Raw genomic sequence first — 21562 nt, forward strand, 5'->3', positions numbered from 1 at the left:
GTTAGGGCTAAATAATGTGTCATGGTATGGTTGAATATGGAGATAAAAACAGCTAAATACACAAAGAAAAATATTTCATGATTATTTATATGTGTAATCTAAAACGTATAATAGAAATTTCCAAGTATATAAAGATAGAGGACAAAATAAAAGTAACATGTGTGAAGGGCAAGGGACACAAAGAAATGAGATATAGATGAAAGGATACAGAGTGACAAATATGTAGGATAAACTAGTACAGAGATCCAATGTAGACTATAGTCAAATGCATATAAGAAATTAATGCAAAATGAGTAGAACTACCCACTAAAACAAATAAACCAGTTAAAATAGGATAACTGACTTAATAACTATGCTACCTTGTTTTGTATGATTGGCCTTCCATATCTGTAAGTCCTGTTATTTAAGGAGTTAGTCAACCATGAATTAAAATAATCTGAAAAAGTTGTGTGTGTGTTTGGAACATGTACATTTTTTTCTTGTCATTGTCATTTGAATTAGATATTTTAGTAACCTAGAGGTGATTTAAAATACATCAGAGAATGTGCTTAAATTATATACAAATACTGCCTGATTTCATGAGGAACTTAAGAATCCTCAAATTTTTGTATCCTTGGAGTTCTTGGAACCAATCCCAAACCCTAGAGGATATCAAGGGTCATTCATAATCTTTTTGTTATTCATATACACACATATGTAAATATGTATGTTACATAGACATTTGTGTACTATAAAGTATATAATATTTGCTTAATATAAGTACCATTAAAATATATTTGTACCACAATTAATATCTAAGCAAAATCTTTACGATATTACTGACATAAAACATATGTTTACCAAAGAAACAGGATATATTAAACAAAATTGAACCTTTGCATTGACAGTCAATTGATTTATAACAAAGGTGTCAATAAAATTATCCTAGTTTACTTTGTATTGCTGTGATAAACACCATGACCAAAGTATTTATTTTCTTACAGCTTCCACTATGAAGGGAAGTCTGGGTGGGAACTCAAGGCAGGAACTAGGACGATGGAACTGAAGCAAAGGTCATGAAGAAATGTTGCTTCCTGGCTTGTTCTTTATGGTTTGCTCAGACTGCTTTCTTATATAACCCAGGGACACCTGATCAGGAATGTCACTGCCCACAAAAGTTTGAGGTACCTCACATCAATTATAAATCAAGAAAATGCCCCATCGACTTGCCTATGGGTCAGTCTGGTGGGGGCATTTTCTGAACTGAGGTACCTTATATTTAAATGACTCTAGTTTGTGTCAAGTAGACAAAAAAACCCAACAAAACATAAAATGAAGAAAAACAGGCTCATTATTATTAAATAATAGAAGAAAAACTGAAATTATACAAAGGATGAAATTGAACCTTTATCTAATGTCATATACAAAAATTTGCTCAAAATAGAGGGAAGACTTCAATTAAGACATGAAACTATAAAATTGCTGTGGGAAAAATATAAGTATAAAGCTTAATAATATTTTGATCTGACATCACATGAACAAGAAAGAAGATAAAAATAGGGTTGCATCAATCTAAACAGTTCTGTAGAGTAAAAGAAACAAAGAAGGAAAATCACAATCTACAAATTAGAAGAAAATGTTTTGAAGGTGAGCATCTGATAAGGGGTTGATATCCAGATATATAAGAAATTCAACTCACTAATAAAAGGAAATGGATGTAGACTGATATTTTGCAACAGAAGACATATGGATGGCCAACAGTGCCATGACAAATATTTGATATTACTAATCATTAAGGTCAAGTTAGAGGCTCGTATCAAAAAGATGAAATGAAAAAAGTGATAAGGATTTGGAGGAAAAGGAACCCTGGTACATTGTAAATTAGCAGAAAGTTTTATGAAAAACATCTCCTTGGAAAACTATACCACTCCTGAGTGTTTAAGGAATCAAAGGGAGCATCCTATAGAGATCAATATGATTCACAATAGCCAGGTATGAAACCTACCTAGATATTGAAATTACCTGGCACAAGTGAAATGGAACACACACCAAAACCCACTTTAGAGCTTATTAGAGGAGAGATACATGTATGCAAGCCTCGGAAAGTTGGTGTGGAGAAAGAGAGCTTGGGGACGTTTTTTAAAGGTTACCTAGCACATGCACACAGGGGTTTATTTAGCTACATCATAGCAGATGACAGAGCTCACACATGCACGCAAGGGTTTATGTAGCTGTGTCATACGTAGCTGATGCAACCATGCTGCACATAAGTCATGCAGGGCCTTTTAAGGTCCAGGGGTGGCTAAGTATTTTGCCTGAGTGTTTGTCTGTACATGCATGGACCTGGAACCCAGAAGTGCCTGCTACCAGTGTGTGGCTGGAACCATAACATATATCCTTCAACTAGTGAATGAAAAAAGAAAATAAATATACCCAATGAAATATTATTCAGTCTTTAAACGATAAGGGTATTCTGTTATTTGTGGAAACACATCAATACAGAGGATATTGTGCACCAAATGAAATAATCCAGGCACAGAAAAGGAAAATACTCCATAATTTCACTCATATAAAAAATCTGAAAACACTGAATTGACAGAGGTAACGATTAGATTGCTGATTTCCAAAGACTGCAGGTAGAAGGAGAGGAATGGGAGCTATTCGTCTAAGTGTACATAGTTTCAGCAAGATGGGACAAATATGTTTCCATATCTATTGTACAACAGGGTAGATAAGGATAGATAACTAAAATAACATCAGTGGTAGGTAGCTAAGACAGAATGGACAAAAGGTAGGATAGTGATTTACAGGATCCTTGGGGGAGAGAGGAAGGGAAATTATTCTAGAATGCCTATGTTTCAGTTGGAGAAAGAAAAAAAGTTGTGTTAATCATATTGTATCATATTGTATATTTTCTAATAGTTTACAGAAAAAAATTTCAAGTATCTCATAAAAGCTGAAACAACATGGTAGATCCATTTAGTTTATCATTGACGATCATCCAAATGATATCTTTAAACATCACATTGTACCTCATATATGTGTATAATTGCTATTTTTCTATTAAAACAACATAATTAAATAGCAAATTAAATGCTAATTACAATGCCTGATTCTAATACCACTCACTTGTGTGTGCTAGATTCCTTAAATACCCCTGTATCTTAAGTCTTGGGTGCTAAGTTCTGCTTTTTATTTTTTCTTCTTTTTTCCTGAGACATAATCTCCTTACAGTCAATGTAGTCTGGATTCAAACTTGTGCTTGTCCTCTTGCTTCTCCCCCTGAGTACATGTATTCCCAGCTGTGTATGTTAGATGCTTGACCTTCATAGTCCACCAAGGCACTTCTGTACATCTAGGAAAATCAAGAGCACCTGGATCATATTTTCCAAGAGCAATAATGGATGTGCATGGTATTTTATGTCTACATAGATCACAGGAAAGTATTCTACCATACTCTGCTTAAATGGGACATCAGTGACTGGTTCTAGTCATTCACTGATGACTATTACTTAAATCAGTTATTTTTATGGTAATGTGAAATGGTGATTCTCTGTTTCTATTATTCATTATAATTCTAGTTGTGACCTAATATGAAAGAAATTTTTCTTGAATGGCATTTACTTATTTACATAGACAGACTCAAGGGTTTTTATTTTATGCAGTTGGTTTACCATCCTTTACAATCATTGTTTAGTTTCAAATTAGATTGTCTCAGATTAAATAATGGCCAAGGTGGCTCCTATGTACTCTGGAAAACCCTTTATCCTTCTCTGAGTACGTCCTGACTTTCTGGCTCAGTGGACTGATCCACCTTGCTTGAACTTCCTCTGTCATATTCCTGCAATTGCCCCTTTCTCCAAAAACTTCATGTTTCTTTTATGGAGATAGAAACTAAAATCTAGGTGCTAAGTGTGCTCAGTTGATATGAAGATGGCAAAGCTTCTAGGCTTCACATTGGAAAAAGGTAGGAAGTGGATGTATATACATGTATACACATAAATAGAATTGTTGCAGGATGGGCAATGCTTAGAAGAATGGCTTTCCAAAGATAACCATGCCTTAATCCCCAGAGACTGTGAATATAGTACATCACATGGTAAAGGGGAATTGAGCACATAAATCGAATTGCATTATAGCTACTAGTCAGCTGGCTTTGAATTGGAGAAATGATCTTGGTTTATCCAGGTAGCCCATTGTAATCAGAAGTGTTCTTGACTGTTGAAGAGGGAAGCAGAGATAAGATGTGAGTTTGAGACAGTCTTAGCTCAACATTGCTAGCTTTCAAAATGGAGAAAGAATCCCATGAACCAAGAAAAGCTGATGGACTGTAGCTACTAGAAAGACAAGGAATCAGATAGGAAGCACTCCCTTCTGCTGGATCCTTGAAGAAAGAACACAACTCTGCCAACATCATTTCTTTAATTATTTAGTTTTGTCAGAAGCATATATTTTGAATATATTTTTCGCTTTGCCACTACTCCCAGAATTCCCCCTACCTCCCTACTCACCCAGCTTCATGTTTTTTTTCTCTTTCTCAATAAAAGAAAAAAAACAAACTATTTTTTTTTAAGTAAAGAAAATCAGTAAGACCAAAAAATGCCAAAACAATACAAAAGTACATAGAAAAAACACGGAGTTCATTTTGTGTCTGCCAACGTCTTAATTCTAATCCAGCAAAAGTGGTGCTGGATTTCTCACCTACATAAGGCAGTTAAATGGGCGTTATTGACTAGTGAATACAGTGAAGAAAAGGCTATTGTCAAGTGTATCAGTTACTTTCCTCATTGCCATAGCAAAATTCCTGAGAAAGGCAATTTAAGACAGTAAGGGATATTTTTTTATTTGACCGCTAGAGGCAAGGGTACATAAAGTCCTCCATGGTGGAGAAGCTGTGGTGAGAATTAAAGTACTCTAGCAATAGGGCCAGCAGAGAGAGTGTATACTGCATCCAGAGTCAGGAAGCTGAGAGGGAATAATGTTGGTTCTTGGCTTCCTGCCTTCCTCTGATTCGGTGCCTGGTATGCTCACATTCAAGTTGAGTCTTTCCATCTCAGTTAAACCTTCCCAGAAACTCATACATTATCACTCCTGATCTTCGAAGTGATTTTATATACCATCAAGTTAAAAATCAAAATTAATCATTACCACAAGTCAGGAGAAAAAAAAACATGTCATGTCACCCTTAGGGCAAAGTTGACTGAAATGGTTTTGAATAAGAATGGCCCCCATAGGCTCATATGCAATGTCTGGCTCCCAGTTGGTAGACAGTTTAGGAAAGATTAAGAGGTGTGGCTTTTTTGGAGAAGGTGTGTCAGTGGAAGTGGGCTTTGAATTTTCAAAAGCCTGTACGAGACCCAGCCTTGCACTCTTGCACTGTCTCCCACATGAAGATAATGATGTAAGCTTTCAGATACTGCTCTAGTGCCATGCCTGCCTGCCTGTTGCCATGCTCCCCACCATGATGGTCATGGACTAATCTCTGAAAGTATAAGTAAGCTTCCAATTAAATGCTTTCTTTCATAAGCTGCCTTGGTCACAATGTTTTCCCACTCAGTGGAATAGTAACTAAGACAGTTGACAGAGTTATGGTTATTATTATTTTAATTTGAAAGAACCCAGCTAAACATATCTGCAGATATAGTCAGTGCATTTGTTTAGTACATCAAAATAGAGACCTTCAGTAAGATTGGAAATAACCAAAGATAATTTTATTCCTTGTCATAGAAATATGAGTTTATATAGGACTTTCTCAGACACAGTTGCATTACTTTATCATGTCCAGGCCAGTGCTCTCCTTGCAGGGTCCAAAACAGTTCATTCCACATCCATATTCCAGCCAGCAGAAAGTAAGAAAAGGAACTGATTCAGCCTTTTCCTCTAGCCGTTGGCTAGAGCTTAATCACATTGCCACAACTCTAAACAAGAACAGCTGAGTAGCTTTGTACACCCAAAATATCTATTATGATGAAGGAAAAGGAAAACAGATGTGAGAGCACAACTCTCTATCTCGTATACTCACATATCAGATATTCCTCACTGAGGCTGACTTATGTGTGTTATACTTGTATAGCGTTCTTGTTTGATTCTTAAGAAGGATAATATTGCAATTAGAATGATTTTGATCTCCTATGTTAGTTCTGTGCTGGAGATGGAACTAAGGATCTTGATTTCATATATTAGTTATGTTTTGGAGATTAAGAGGTTCAATCTAAGATAAGTCTTAATATCATATGTTAGTTCTGGGCTGAAGATGGGTCCAAGGGCCTTTAACATACTAAGGAAGCCCTCTCCTAATGAACTGTATGACAGCACCTTACACTGTGATTCTTAATCAAAAACAAAGGTGTGAATTAGCAACATATAGGAATCATGACATCTGCTGCTTTGATTAGCTCAATTTAGCTGTCCTATGGTGATTTAAAGTTACTTGTAATAGAGTCCTTCAATCTCCAAGTTTTTCTTTTTACCTAGAGGTATCTGGATTCTCCTTTTCAGCTCTCTAGCTTCATACCAGACGTTTTCCCATGTGTGCTCAGTGCACTCACTGGCAAGAGCCTATCACAGACCTAAAATGGGACAAAGTCTTTTAATCATTTTTTCTGTTTATGTCCCAACCTAAACACAGACCCAGATGGATTAAGTAACACCAATTTATGACTTGACAGTGGAAGAGAGTAAAAGTGTGACCCAGTCTCATTAGTTAAGGTCCAGTAGGCTGAAATCTAAATGCACAAATGTCGATTTTGCAGGATCTAGAGGAGAATGGTTCTTCACCTTTTCCAGCTTGTAAAGACTGCCAGTGTTTTAGTGCATAGTACCCATTCTCCACCTTCACAGCTAACAACACTTCAAGTTCTTCTCAAATAACTTCACTCTGATCACTTCCATATCACTTCTGTGTCCTCCTCTTGTACTTTGAGCAACCATTGTGATCACCTAGTGTTGTTAATATAGCTTTTCCTCCAAAAATTAGATGACCATCAAGGAGTAGAGATAACCTTCGCCTGAGAGCCATGGCAATGAAAGCTAAGTCTATCTATGGTAATGGCAGTGAAGCTACCAATACTCTATAGTAGAAGGGAAGGAAAATTATCAGATCCTCACCTGAGATTCCACCTATCTCTTTTACCTGCTTCTTAGCTATAGGTGGTTGGGGGCTGGAGGTCAGTGCTATATTATATAGGAAGTGGGGCAGTTGAAAGTAGGACTCTGATGAAACTTCTGTGTAGTGTGAAGTTGTTAGCCATGATGGATGATGAGGGACTTTTCAGTGAAGCTGCTGTTTTTGAGTCACCCATTTAATTATACAGGTTTACTAAAAACATAAAAATCAGTTTCTCCCTCCACCAAGAAACTTATTGTTTCACAAGGTTGAATTTGAGTGGAGTAGATTCTTTGGTCTGTTGTTGGTACCCTACCTGGGGCGAACAATTTGTTCCTGTCTTCATAAAAAAGTAATATAACACCTACGTCTAACTAGATATTCCAGGAAAATCTCCTTGTTTTAAGCTCAGCTGATGACCAGCCTTGATTCTATATGCATTCTTCATTCCTTTTTGCTATGTGACATAACATGTTTTTACAGATTCAGGGGATTAAGACATAGGCACCTTTTATGGGGGAAGCCATTAGTCTTCTAGCCACGACTCTTATTTTTTTCTCCATCCCTTGTGGCAAGAAGCACAACTATGTTTTCTTTTCTCCTCTTGTTGGGCTTTTCCTTCAATTCTACTGCCAAATGAGATTATTATTCAACTCAAGAGCTGAACTTAAGAAATAAGATTTCTACTAATTATCACCTTCCATAGGCACAAAGTTACCTGCCTTTGTAAGCTACTCTAAAATGAATAAGACATGGTTCTGATAGAAAAATGAGAAGGCAATCTTAACTAACCCTTTTAAGATACTTGATTGCAATTTCTAATTGCTTCATTTGGGATTTGACAGATGTAGTGGAAGATACCAGCAGCTCTTTAAAAAGGTAATAACTTATCTAGAACTATATGCCAGGCTTGGAATAGGTAAACATTCACATCACTGGTGACTGTAGTGGAAGATACCAGCAGCTCTTTAAAAAGGTAATAACTTATCTAGAACTATATGCCAGGCTTGGAATAGGTAAACATTCACATCACTGGTGACTTTTGAAGTTATAGCTTAAGCCTCTTCAACTTTTTCTGAATAGAGAAATAGGAAAAAAGTAGGCAAAGATTGAAAATCATTTTTAATATTTTGATATTCAAATTACTTTAGCAGCTGTATCTAACTTGCAAAAGCATCATCAAGGTCTTGAGTGGTGAAATTTGCTATTAAGAACATAGGAAGAACACTGAAAGGACTGGATTCCTATCCAGCTTTTTATCAAAAACTTGTAGGCACCAACTACAAATGAGTTAGTATTATTATCTTCAAAACAAGAAGGAAAAACCTTGGCATCAACCACCTGTATTTTAATTAAGGCCAATAAAGTAACTACTGCCCCTCCTAGAATTGAGAGTAAATGGGATCAGGGGAGAGACTGATTGTCTTTTGGAACTCTGTAATAGTTTACATCTGATGGGATCAAGTTGTGGAATAAGTTGACCTAGATAATTGTCAAGGCTCTATTCAGCTGTGCCCATCAAGGGGGGGTAGCTGGTGACACAGTTCTTACTCAGCTTACAACCACTGCTCTGCCCTTGGACAGCCCCAACTTCTACTGCATTCTAGAGCCAAGTCATCTCTCTGGCCTGGGCTGTGATTATACACTGCACTTCCTTCCTGAAAGATGAATCACACTGACATGATTCTTGCCACGCTCTAAGAAAAACAGTAAATGCAAGACTGTGAGCAAGCAGAGACAAATCCCAGTGCCATTGTCATTGGCCCCTCAGTCTGCAACAATTGTTAGCCACATTCAGTACAGTTTGATCCCACGGTCGTTCGGTCCCAGTCCAGCTGGATTCCCTGAGCTCCCATTAACTCAGGTACTTCTTAATACACTGTTGAGTTAGTCTGTTTGCTGTTCCAAATGTAAAATATTGATTGATGCCTCCAGCTCTTTCACTTTATGACCTACCACACCTCCATGTCTGTTGTTGCTTTATTCACTATAACAAAGAAATGGAACCAATCTATTTGAATGGATAATGAAAATCTGTTACATATACAAAATGGAATTCGTCTCTAAACAAAAATGAAACCACAAAATGTGTAGGAAAATTGGTGCTTAGAATGTATTATATTAAGCAAAGTTAGCCAATCTCAGAGAGAATAACGCTGCACTATCTCCCTCATATGCAGATCTTAGCCTATAATGTATATGTAGATATAAGTAAAGAAATGCATGTGTGAGTATAGCATAACACTTAGAAAGGAGAAAAGAAAGGGTAATACCAAGAGCTAAAATGTTTATTAATGAGTCCACACACACAGTATATTTTATGTAAGCCCTTTCTATGCTTTCTCAAACTCTAATACATTTTATTTTCTTTTTGAGATAACAATTTAATTACAACTTTTCTCCTTTCCTTTTTCTTCCTCTAAACCCTCACTATACTCCTCCCACTCTCCAAACTCATGTACTCATTTTTCACTAATAGTTATTGCATCCATATTTTTAATACAAAATAAGTCCTTAAATGGGAAGAGACCATGCGTGATTCCATGAAAGTCTGTCTGTTATCTTTCTTTAAAGGCTTTATTATTTATAAACTATTTACTTTTTTCTGACTGTACACTTTTTTTTTACTTTCTTAAGCCTATGCACATTGTTAAATGATCATGAGTATCATAGAACCTCCATATGGAGTTTGCTTTACTTGTGGTAAGAGCTAGCCACTGCTCTTGACTTAACTGCTGACAACATGCTGTCCAAATTGGGAGGGCAGGACACAAAAGAAAGCAACTGCCAACTTTTCCAAGACATGGTAGGACAGTACTTCAAAAATTCCTGCTTCACAGAAAAGTCTATCAAATATTCTAGGCCTGTAGGCTGAAGATAGATGCCCCAGTGTTGCAGAGAAACCTTTGGGTGACTGTCCAGGCAGCCATATGTCTCTGTCATTTCTTCGTTTTGAAAGTAGACTGCACTGCACTTCCTGTTTACTCAGGTAATATTTTATCCTTCTGGTATTTTTGATAGAGTAAGACTAAATACCTATAGTTAGAGATTTCCTAAGTTATGATAAAAGATAAATTAGGTGTAGAACTTTGAACTTAACAAGATAAGATAAATAATAAAGTATTTATCTCCAAAATTGTCAAATACAAATGAACTAATCATTGTTAATTTAATTCTTTTTTTTTAATTTATTTATTTATTAAAGATTTCTGTCTCTTCCCCGCCACCGCCTCCCATTTTGTTAATTTAATTCTTACCTGATAATTATTCTTACTGTGTTCAAGCTAAACACTTTTTTTCCTTTTTTTATTAAAAAAAAAATTTCTGCCTCCTCCCAGCCTCCCATTTCCCTCCCCCTCCTCCCGCCCCCTCCCCCTCCTCCCGCCCCCTCCCCCTCCCCCCACTCCTCTTCCCCTCCCTCTCCACTCCAAAGAGCAGTCAGGGTTTCCTGCCCTGTGGTAAGTCCAAGGTCCACCCCCCTCCATCCATTTCTAGGAAGGTGAACATCCAAACTGGCTAGGCTCCCACAAAGCCAGAACATGAAGTAGGATCAAAACCCAGTGCCATTGTCCTTGGCTTCTCATCAGCCCTCATTGTTCGCCATGTTCAGAGAATCCGGTTCTATCCCATGCTTTTTCAGTCACAGTCCAGCTGGCCTTGGTGAGCTCCCAATAGATTAGCCCCACTGTCTCAGTGGGTGGGTGCACCTCTCGTGGTCCCGACTTCTTTGCTCATCTTCTCCCTCCTTCTGCTCCTCACTGGGACTTTGGGAGCTTAGTCCAGTGCTCCAGTGTGGGTCTCTGTCTCTATCTCCATCCATCGCTAGATGAAGGTTCTATGGTGATATGCAAGATATTCATCAGTATTGCTATAGGATAGGGTCATTTCAGGTTCCCTATCCTCAGCTGCCCAAGGAACTAACTGGGGACATTGTCCTGGGCACCAGAAAGCCACTTTATTTTTTTTTTAAACTTCAGTAGTGCGATGAATTTATTCATCAGATTGATAGTACACTGATATCAGAGAAAATTAAAATCTGAATTTTAAAGAAATTAACGACTCTCCACAGTAGGATTTCATATTCAGAAAGATATTTCCTGTGATGGTGTGGTAAATTGTGCTTCACAGAATGCCCCAAACACCATAAATACCTGACAAATCACTTGCTATAGACAATATTATGCAATTAACTTATCTCTTGGTTAAGGTAGGTTTTAACTTTTCTGGTCAAAAGCTACACATATTATTTCCCCATTAATTTCCCTCATTGTTTTCTTTTTTTTATTGAAAAAAGGAGAAAAAAAAAACAAGTTTCCACCTCCTCCCAGCCTCCCATTTCCCTCCCACTCCTCCCACCCTTCTCCCCCTCCCCCACTCCTTTCCCCCTCCCACTCCAGTCCAAAGAGCAGTCAGGGTTTCCTCCGTCCATTTCTAGGAAGGTGAACATCCAAACTGGCTAGGCTCCCACAAAGCCAGCACATTACGTAGGAACAAAACCCCGTGCCATTGTCCTTGGCTTCTCATCAGCCCTCATTGTTCGCCATGATCAGAGAGTCCAGTTTTATCCCATGCTTTTTCAGTCACAGTCCAGCTGGCCTTGGTGAGCTCCCAATAGAACAAAAAGCCACTTTAGGTTCAAGTCTCTTACCAACCCTAAGGTGGTTCCCTTAATTAAGTTATGTGATTCCCTGCTCTTCTATCCAACCTTGTTTTATCCCCAATCATCCCGTTTCCCCAAGTTCCCCCCATCCTCCCCTTCTCACTTTTCTCTCCCCTTCTCCCCTTACACCCATCCCACCCCACCCCCAAGATCCCAATTTTTTGCCCAGCAATCTGTCTATTTCCCATAGCAGGAATAATAACTATATGTTTTTCTTTGGGTTCACCTTCTTATTTAACTTCTTTAGGATCACAAATTATAGACTCAGTGACCTTTATTTATGGCTAGAAACCAATTATGAGTGAGTATATCCCATGATCCTCTTTTTGGGTCTGGGTTACCTCACTCAGGATAGTGTTTTCTATTTCCATCCATTTGCATGCAAAATTCTAGAATTCATTTTTTTTATGGCAGCGTAGTACTCTAATGTGTATATATTCCACACTTTCTTCATCCATTCTTCCATTGAAGGACATCTAGGTTGTTTCCAGGTTCAAGCTACTACAAATAATGCTGCTATGAACATAGTTGAACAAATGCTTTTGTCATATGATAGGGCATCTCATGGGTACATTCCCAAGAGTGATATTGCTCGGTCCAGGGGTAGGTTGATTCCAAATTTCCTGAGAAACCGCAAACTCAAAGCCATCCCACGAAAATCAGGAACACGACAGGCTGTCCACTCTCTCCATACCTCTTCAATATAGTGCTTGAAGTTTTAGCAATAGCATTAAGACAGCATAAGGGGATCAAGGGAATTCAAATTGGAAATTCGTTATTTGCAGATGATATGATAGTGTACATAAGCGACCCCAAAAACTCCACCAAAGAACTCCTACAGCTGATAAACACCTTTAGTAATGTGGTAGGGTACAAGATCAACTCCAAAAAATCAGTAGCCCTCTTATACACAAAGGATATGGAAGCAGAGAGGGAAATTAGAGAAGCTTCACCTTTCACGATAGCCACAAACAGCATAAAATATCTTGGGGTAACTCTAAGCAAGAAAGTGAAAGATCTATTTGACAAGAACTTTAAGGCTTTGAAGAAAGAAATTGAAGAGAATACCAGAAAATGGAAGGATCTCCCTTGCTCTTGGATTGGGAGGATCAACATAGTAAAAATGGCAATTCTACCAAAGGTTATTTATAGATTCAATGCAATCCTCATCAAGGTCCCATCAAAATTCTTCACAGATCTTGAGAGGACAATAGTCAACTTTATATGGAAAAACAAAAAACCCAGGATAGCCAAAACAATCTTATACAATAAAGGAACTTCTGGAGGCATTACAATCCCTGACTTCAGACTCTATTACAGAGCTACAGTAATGAAAACAGTGTGGTACTGGCATAAAAACACAGAGGTCGACCAATGGAATCGTATAGAAGACCTGGTTTTTAGCCCACAAACCTATGAACACCTAATTTTCGATAAAGGTGCTAAAAGTATACAATGGAAGAAAGAAAGCATCTTCAACAAATGGTGCTGGCACAACTGGATGTCAACCTGTAGAAGAATGAAAATAGACCCATATCTATCACCATGCACAAAACTCAAGTCCAAATGGATCAAAGACCTCAATACCAATCTGAACACACTGAACCTGATAGAAGAGAAAGTGGGAAGTACCCTACAACAGATGGGCACAGGAAATCGCTTCCTATGTATAACCCCAGCAGCACAGACATTAAGGGCAACATTGAATAAATGGGACCTCCTGAAACTGAGAAGCTTCTGTAAAGCAAAGGACACTGTCACTAAGACAAAAAGGCAACCTACTGACTGGGAGAAGATCTTCACCAACCCTGCAACAGACAAAGGTCTGATCTCCAAAATATATAAAGAACTCAAGAAACTAGACTTTAAAATGCTAATTAACCCAATTAAAAAATGGGGCACTGAACTGAACAGAGAATTCTTAACAGAAGATGTTCAAATGGCCAAAAGATACTTAAGGCCATGCTCAACCTCCTTGGCGATCAGGGAAGTGCAAATCAAAACAACTTTGAGATATCATCTTACACCTGTCAGAATGGCTAAAATCAAAAACACCAATGATAGCCTTTGCTGGAGAGGTTGTGGAGAAAGGTGTACCGTTTTCCATTGCTAGTGGGAATGCAAACTTGTGCAACCCTTTTCTTTTTATTTAGACAAAAAGGGGGAAAATGCTGTGAGATAATGTTTTTGTACACCGGGAAGATATGTCCTTCTTATTGGTTTAATAAATAGCTAAATGGCAAATAGGCAAGACTTTCAAGCACACAGGATGCTGGGAAGAAGAAGGTAAGAGTCATTAGCCAGACACAGAGAAGCAGAAAAACAGAATGGACAGTACGCAGATCGGGTAAATGAGACTTGGATCAGCACACAGATTAATAGAAATGGGTTAGTTTAAGTCATAAGAGCTAGCTAAAAACAAACCTAAGCTGTTGGAAAGGTTTCATAGTTACTAAGAAGTCTTTCTGTCATTGTTTGGGAGCTGCCTGGAGGGACAGAGAAATACTCACTACAGATCTTAATGTAAAATAGAATTCTCCCTATGGTATCTGTTTCAGGACTGAGACTTTTCCAGCTCACATGGACAATTCTGAAATTTTATCTGCAATTCTGAATGATCTCATAAAGATGGCAGCTCTGCAAACTCTAATCTAAAAACACTAAAATCTACACTTTGGGCCTAGGTGTGTGGCCCTTTGGCAGAACTTCTGCTTAGCATGCATAAAGCCCTGGGTTCTAGCTCTGGGTCAACCAGAAAAAAACAAGAAATATCTAGGCTTTGAAAATTACATATGGATCCATTATTTCTATTACCAGTTAAGTAACTTGAAATATCTTTAGATTGTAAGCCTTTGCTCTGATTTTACAAGAACAGGTTTTAAAGTGTTATCAAATCTCTTTGTTTTCTTATCTATAAAATGAAAATAATCATTCCCAACTATGGTATCAAAACTGTGATTTACATATTTCTTAGCATAGTACTTAGAATGTGTAAATATCCAATAATTGATACGGATTGTTAAACCAATGAAGGCTGATTAGGTCCATGCACCCAAGCTAATTCTTAATATATTTTCCGCAATTGGTAGCAAAATGAGAAAACTGAAGACAATGTAATGATTTTTTTTCAAAGATAAAACATTTTGGCATCAGAATGTCTCTACTTTTCTTAAATGGTGGAGATGATAGATAGTAGTTGTGTTCTTAATAGCCATGCTTGAATATTTTCAAAGCAGCAATTTATGTTTTGAGGATTTATTTTTATTTTTGCTTTTCTCTGTGTGTCTATGAGCCTTTGTGTGTCTATGTGTGTGTTTGTCTTTCTACCACTATCTATCTCTTTCTCTCTCTCTCTCTCTCTCTCTCTCTCTCTCTCTCTCTCTCTCTGTCTCTCTCTCTGTGTGTGTGTGTGTGTGTGTGTGTGTACGACGTGTGTGAAGGTGCTCATAAAGGCCAGAAGATGTTAGTTTCCCTGGAGCTGGAATGACAAACAGCTGTGGCAGCCAATGTGGCTGCTGGAAATTAAAGTGTTTTTTCATTTTTGCATTATTATGAATTTCATTACATTTATTCATTATTGTATGTCTACATGTATGTGCAGAGATTAAAGGACAACTTCCAGGAGATGATTTTCTTCTTTCCACTCAGCCTTGGCAGCAACTACCTTTATGCACTGAACCATCTTGCCTCAGTGCCTGACAATTTTCATTTGAAATCCAAAAATTGAGAAGCAAGTTTGTAAGTATTATACCAAATAGACCTATTATTAAGTGAATAGTGCTATTTTTGAGTATTTGTTTCCAACATTTTTTCTGCTGTTTCATAGGAATTCATATGATTCTTGTCATATGAGAATCACATTTGCAACCTGTTCTCTTAAACATAATTCCCAGGATATGCTTGATTATGTAATTGGTTAAGAGCAACATTATTATAATCAAATCCTTGATTCTGCACGTGATTCTTTTTAATAAGTTTTGAAAAAAAAATCCTCATGCAGGGCTATAGCAACTGTTTTCTCACTATATACCAGAATGGCTCAAAAGAAAAACACAGAACCATATCAGCCTTGGCTAATAACATGGGGTTCTAGGTTCTCCTCTCCCCAAAGAATTAAGCAGAGGCACACAGTGGCAGCAGAAACAGAAATAGATTTTTAATAATGACAAATTTTCAAGGGAGGAAGAGAACCTGAGCAAAGAGAAAGCTAAGCAGCTCCAAGGCCTGGCTGAATAAATTGGGGCTTTTGATTTATTGCTTTTTTGCATAGTACAGGCTTTTTTGACTCATCTGGACAGAATGGACTTTTCTAACCATGCTTTGTGTGTTACATGTAATTCTTTCTACATACAACTTTATGCATTAAATGTCTCACCAGCATCTTAATGAGCCACAGATCACCTTCAGACACCCTGGAGTGCCTCTGAGCCTGTGCCAGTGGCACCAGCTTGTTTTAGTTGGACAGCCCTTCATCTTTTTCAACTTTTTTCATATGCTAATAGTTTTGTAAGGTTTTGTGCACAGCCTTCTGAACCTCACTCTCCATTTTACTCTCCTCTCTCTATAAGAGCCTCAGAGAAGATTCTGGAAGTCTACTGGCTCATTCTAACTCATGCACAGTTTATCTTCTCCAAGAGAGCACTGTCTAATTGCATTTTCTTTTCCGGCATAAAGAAAGCTATCTTTAAAGAGATGAGATAGTCTAATCAGCTGCTTCAGACTCACCTCCTGAAGGAAATGGATTTGATAAGCCCTTCTGAGACTATGGGCATAGTCAAGTTGATATATGTTCTGTGTGACAGACTCATCCAACTTCCAAAAGTTCTCAGTATTTTATTTAGTAAAACAAATTCTTATTTAAATGGATTAAAAAAGAAAGTCATCTTTTAAGGAAAATAATAAGTATAAATATTTAACTGTTAAGTTAAACCATATGATAGTTTGATGAGTATTTTCATATGCTTCAGTCTAACAGCAATTATAAACACTGGCTGGGGTTTATTGATCCAGTATAGAGTTAAAGAGCCCCTGCCTCCTAACATGGGTCAGATAGCTGCTTAAATAAACTGTACTTGATTTCAAACATAGTTATCTTGAATCATCCGTCCAGAACCATGTAAATAAATCTTAATAACTCTTGTAGATTCAAAGATTTCCAGGAAGTTCCACATACCTAAGTCTTTCTTTACTTTTGATGTACCAGTTCACTATTAATGCCTTTCTCTTACTTTGGGAATGAAACTTCAGGGAATTCCCTAGGATGAATCTGCCTTTATTTGCCATATTCTCACTGCTTACTTTGTCAATAACCTCTTCAGAAAAGCATGGGGCACAGGACAAAATATTTGAGCACAAATCAGATTTGCCCATGGACTGACTATGTTATTGACTTTTCTATTACAATATCCCAATTTCGATATGTGCATGGATTATTCTTTTAATCAATAACATCAACCTATGCTGTATTACCTTTGTTTAGGCTGAGAAAAAAGTAATTATCTGTCAACATCACTGATTTTCAAGTTGTGTTTAGTCACAAATATAGATAGATGTACACACAGCAAAAAGCCTGTCCATCACATAATCGGCAAAGTTATATATATTCAACTAAAAAGGCAATCATGCCAGTTTTAAAAACATATAGTTTTGCATTCTTAGTTTCATTCTTATGGTATCAATGTATACCTCTCTCTCTCTCTCTCTCTCTCTCTCTCTCTCTCTCTCTCTCTCTCTCTCTCTCTCTCTCGTGTGTGTGTGTGTGTGTGTGTGTTTGTGTGTGTGTTTGTGTTTGTTCAGTATTACAAGATTTGGTCTGTCCCAGGAGTCACCAAGTCATGTAATACTTTGGTGTCTGCGAAGTGTGGGGTAAATTTGTCCCCATTTATTTTCCTTCAGGGAATTGGTCACAATAGCTGTGGTTACCCAACTTGAATCAAGTGATGCTTTGAGTCAAGTTGTTTTTTGCTTAAAGGAGAAACCAAAGACAGACCACAGTTCACAATTGCCTTAAAAATAACGTCTTGGGAATAATCATCACATGCTTCTTTATTACAGGAAATGCATACCAAATGTTGTCTTGTACTTAAACCTGAAAAGTGGGCAGGGTGTGGGCAGATAATTACAGCAGAGGGCTATAAGAAGAAGGCAGGTTTCCATGACTGGTGACAGTTACTCTTAGCACCCCATCTGTTCCTAACTTCCTTTCACATGTAAGCATTAGTACAGGTGCTGTTGGTTAACATCACAGAAACAAACTGGTTGTCATGGAATCTTTTGGATATGAGTGGCTCATTCAAATCCTTTTTACATAATCACATGTCCAGCATGGGTGAAAAGGAAAAACAAAACAAAACAAAAAAAACTTGAAGGACTGTCTCATGGTTTCTTAGCTCTGCAAACAAAGATGTGAATTTCATTTCAAGCCCTCCCAAACAGGGAAATCCTTGTGCGATTCTCTCCACCTCCTGGAACATCATGCTGAGTAAGAGCTGGGGTAGATGTCAGAGTCAGCTAGACCATTTGTGGGTCTCAGTATGAAAGAAAAGTACAGGACACTTTCTTCAGAAAGTGTGTCAACAAGCACCATAGGGCTGGGCTGATAGACTTTTCCTGTTTTCTGCATTTCATTATTGATTTTTCATAGTATTTCTCATGTGCTATTATATTGAACGACATTCTAAGTAGGGAAAAATAAAAAAATTGAATTATTAGGATTGAATTTTCCACTCTTCTTGTATAGCATGGTGTGAGTTATAAATGTAAATATAAGAAGGTTAGTTAGTGGAAACACCAGCATTATGTGACTTACATCTCATACATTTCTGTGCATTTTGCTCTTCCCCGAAGTGTGGAAATGCTGCTCTAGACTAACTCAACCACTTTTATCTCACTTCTTCATAGACACACATTCTATCACCACTCTCCATCTGTGGCTTTCTGATTAAGAAGGAAAGAGAAGAAGGAAAAGAAACCTTGAGTTGCCCAACCTTATTTTCCTGCAGGTCATTGTTTCTTTAACATAGGGAATTCCAATACAGAAGCAGTAATCCCATAGTTCTTCATATTTCTTGGAAGATTATTGCTTTTCTTGAACTTTATGTAAGTGCTGGCTCAGATAGAAAATGTGGCTTCTCGGGGCTTTCATGTAACAGTTTTTGAGTGAGTTCACTGAATTGTCACATACTGTATGTCCACTTGGATTCTATGTTCAGTAGGCATTATGAATGGCAAATGCTGAGGCAGGAGGAACCAAGAGACACACATAGCAAACACATCTGCTTGTCTCACATTATCCTACCAAACCTTACTGGCAAAACACAAGTGAGCAGTCAGTTTTCTCATCACTGTGGACAAATACCTGGAAAAATGACTTTGCTAATTTAAAAAGCATTATTCTTCTCATATATGATGTGGGGAGGCACCCATGAGGCACCATATACATGTGGAGAGGACCACACTCTGGTTGCCATGCTTACCGTACCCATTATGCCACCCACCAAACCATTTCATTGGCCTTGGAAAACTGCTAACAGGAGGAAGGGGCTCACAGTTTCAGACCATCCATTGTGTTAGAGGAGGTAAAGGAGAGCAGAACATTTTACATATAGTGAATGAGAGGCAGAGGGTGAAACCGAGACCACATAGGACAAGGCATGGCCTGGAGGATTTGTCCCCAGAAACCTTCTTTTCAGAGTTAACTCTTTAGTATATGTCTGTTTGGCAGGCACTTCCTATCCAAACCATAACATGTTCAAAGGTAAAATTATTAAGAATTTCAAGAGAGTGGTATCTAGCATGGCTTCAAGTACAGTACCCTTCTATGAGATAAGCCCCTTTATGACTATACAGATTGTATATCCCTTAAGTCAGCCTGGGATTATTTGTTTCTTTTTGTATATCAGCATTCATTGAGCATCAGATATCTATGAAAAAAGGTAAATGAGATAGAGAATAAGAGTTGTTGCAGGCCTCAGGTCTTAGAGGAGCTGTTGAAGCATCTGTTATATCCTCGTTCCATATGAATTGTTTATCTCCTAACACAACGGATACAGTTTGGATGAGAATTTGTAGCACATTTTGGATCTATAGAATGTGGGACACTAAACTACAGTCCCTTGACTTATGTATATTGGGGAAAATACAAGATTTATGTAGCTGAGACTTAATGCCAAGCTTATTACTCAATTAGGCATTCAGAATATATTACCCAGAAAGCTTGTTGTAAACACACTTCTACAAGGTGAGCTCTTACAATGTCTCTAAACAGAAGACCAGTGAATTCCAGTGGTAGGATTATTGAATTAATGGTGGCAGAAAACAATGATTTTTAATTGTTTTGTTTTGAATTGTGGTAAAGCCCCCAAAATAAAACTTCCATTTAACATTATAAATTTACATTTCAGTAATGTTAAGTAAGTTCACAATGATGAGCAACTGATCTCCGAAACTTCCTCATGTTACAAAACCAAAGCTCTGTACTCCTTTCTCCTCCGTTTTCTAACCATTTTCTCCTACCCGCCAGTTCCTAGCCAGGACTATTCTACCATCTGTTTCCTGAGTCTCCTTAAGGACCATGCATTATTTATTCTTTTGGCATTGTCTTTTTTTATCTAGCATAATGTCTTCAAGGCTCATTTCTGATGTAGCATGGATCTGAATTTCCTTCTTTTTTAAGACTGGGTAATATTGCATATTTAATATCTATCAAAGGATGTGTGTGCTTCACAGATCACCAGTTCGAAATTCTGTTGTTATGAACATGCATGTACAAACACTTCTTTGACATCGTGCTTTCATTTCTTTGGGGACCATACCAGGAAGTGGTATTGCTGCAGAGAATAATTATTTTAAATCATACCAATCCCTATCCATTGGTAGATAACATGATGTTTGGGGTGTCAGAAGTTGTGATGGTTAGTTTTACCAACTTGATGGAATCTAAAGTCACCTGGAAACCAGCATCTAGGAATGCCCAGGAGGGATAATTGATGGGGAAATGCCTGTCTTACTTATGGGTGGAACTATTCCCTAGACAGTATGAGTGGACGGTGTAATGGAGAAGGAGAGCTGAGGAGCTAATGTGTATTCATCCTCTGCTTCCTGACTATGGACAGTGTGACCTGGTGCTTCAAATTCCTGCCATCTTGGTTTCCCTGCCTTGATGGATTTTCCCTTGAATTGTGAGCTCTTTTCCTCTTAAGTTGTTTTGGTCAGAGTATTTTATCGTAGCACTAGGATAAGAAACTAAGATAGAAAATGGTATAAGAAATTGGGCTTTTGTGATCAACCTGGCCGTGTAGTTTGTAGGCCTTTGGAACTGTTTTGTGGCAGGAATGTGGCAGAGTTTGTTATGCTGGGGTACAGAAACCATTGAATGCTGGAAGCAGAGCTTGACTGAACATTCTGGGAGCTGAGAGAAATGCAGAGAGTGGAGGCCCAGCTCATCAGGGTTCAGAGGAGAAAAAGGAGTCTTTTAGGAACTCGGCTAGGTGTTAATCAAGAGTCTGGCTCTCTTCATATCTTGTACTGAATATCTGGATAAAATGAAATTTAAAGACACTGAGCTAAATTGTCAGACAGAGGAAATTTTAAGGCAGGAAATTTCTGTTAGTACTGAGGAAGCAGTTGTGATGGTTAAGACAGCAACACCACTGAAGAGAAGCCTGCTGTGCTGTACTAGGACAATAGGGAAGATGATCTCAGGGAAAACTCTACCCCTCACATGTTCTATCTTTTGAAGACTTGTGTTAGTTTAACAGAAGAAAGCCTAAGGCAAGGAGATTCCCTGCTTCTTGAAAATAACTGCTTAGGAAAGTCTT

The sequence above is a fragment of the Microtus oregoni genome, unplaced genomic scaffold, assembly GCF_018167655.1.
Source record: "Microtus oregoni isolate MIOR12 unplaced genomic scaffold, Mior012 000073F_000, whole genome shotgun sequence".
Lineage (NCBI taxonomy): Eukaryota > Metazoa > Chordata > Mammalia > Rodentia > Cricetidae > Microtus > Microtus oregoni.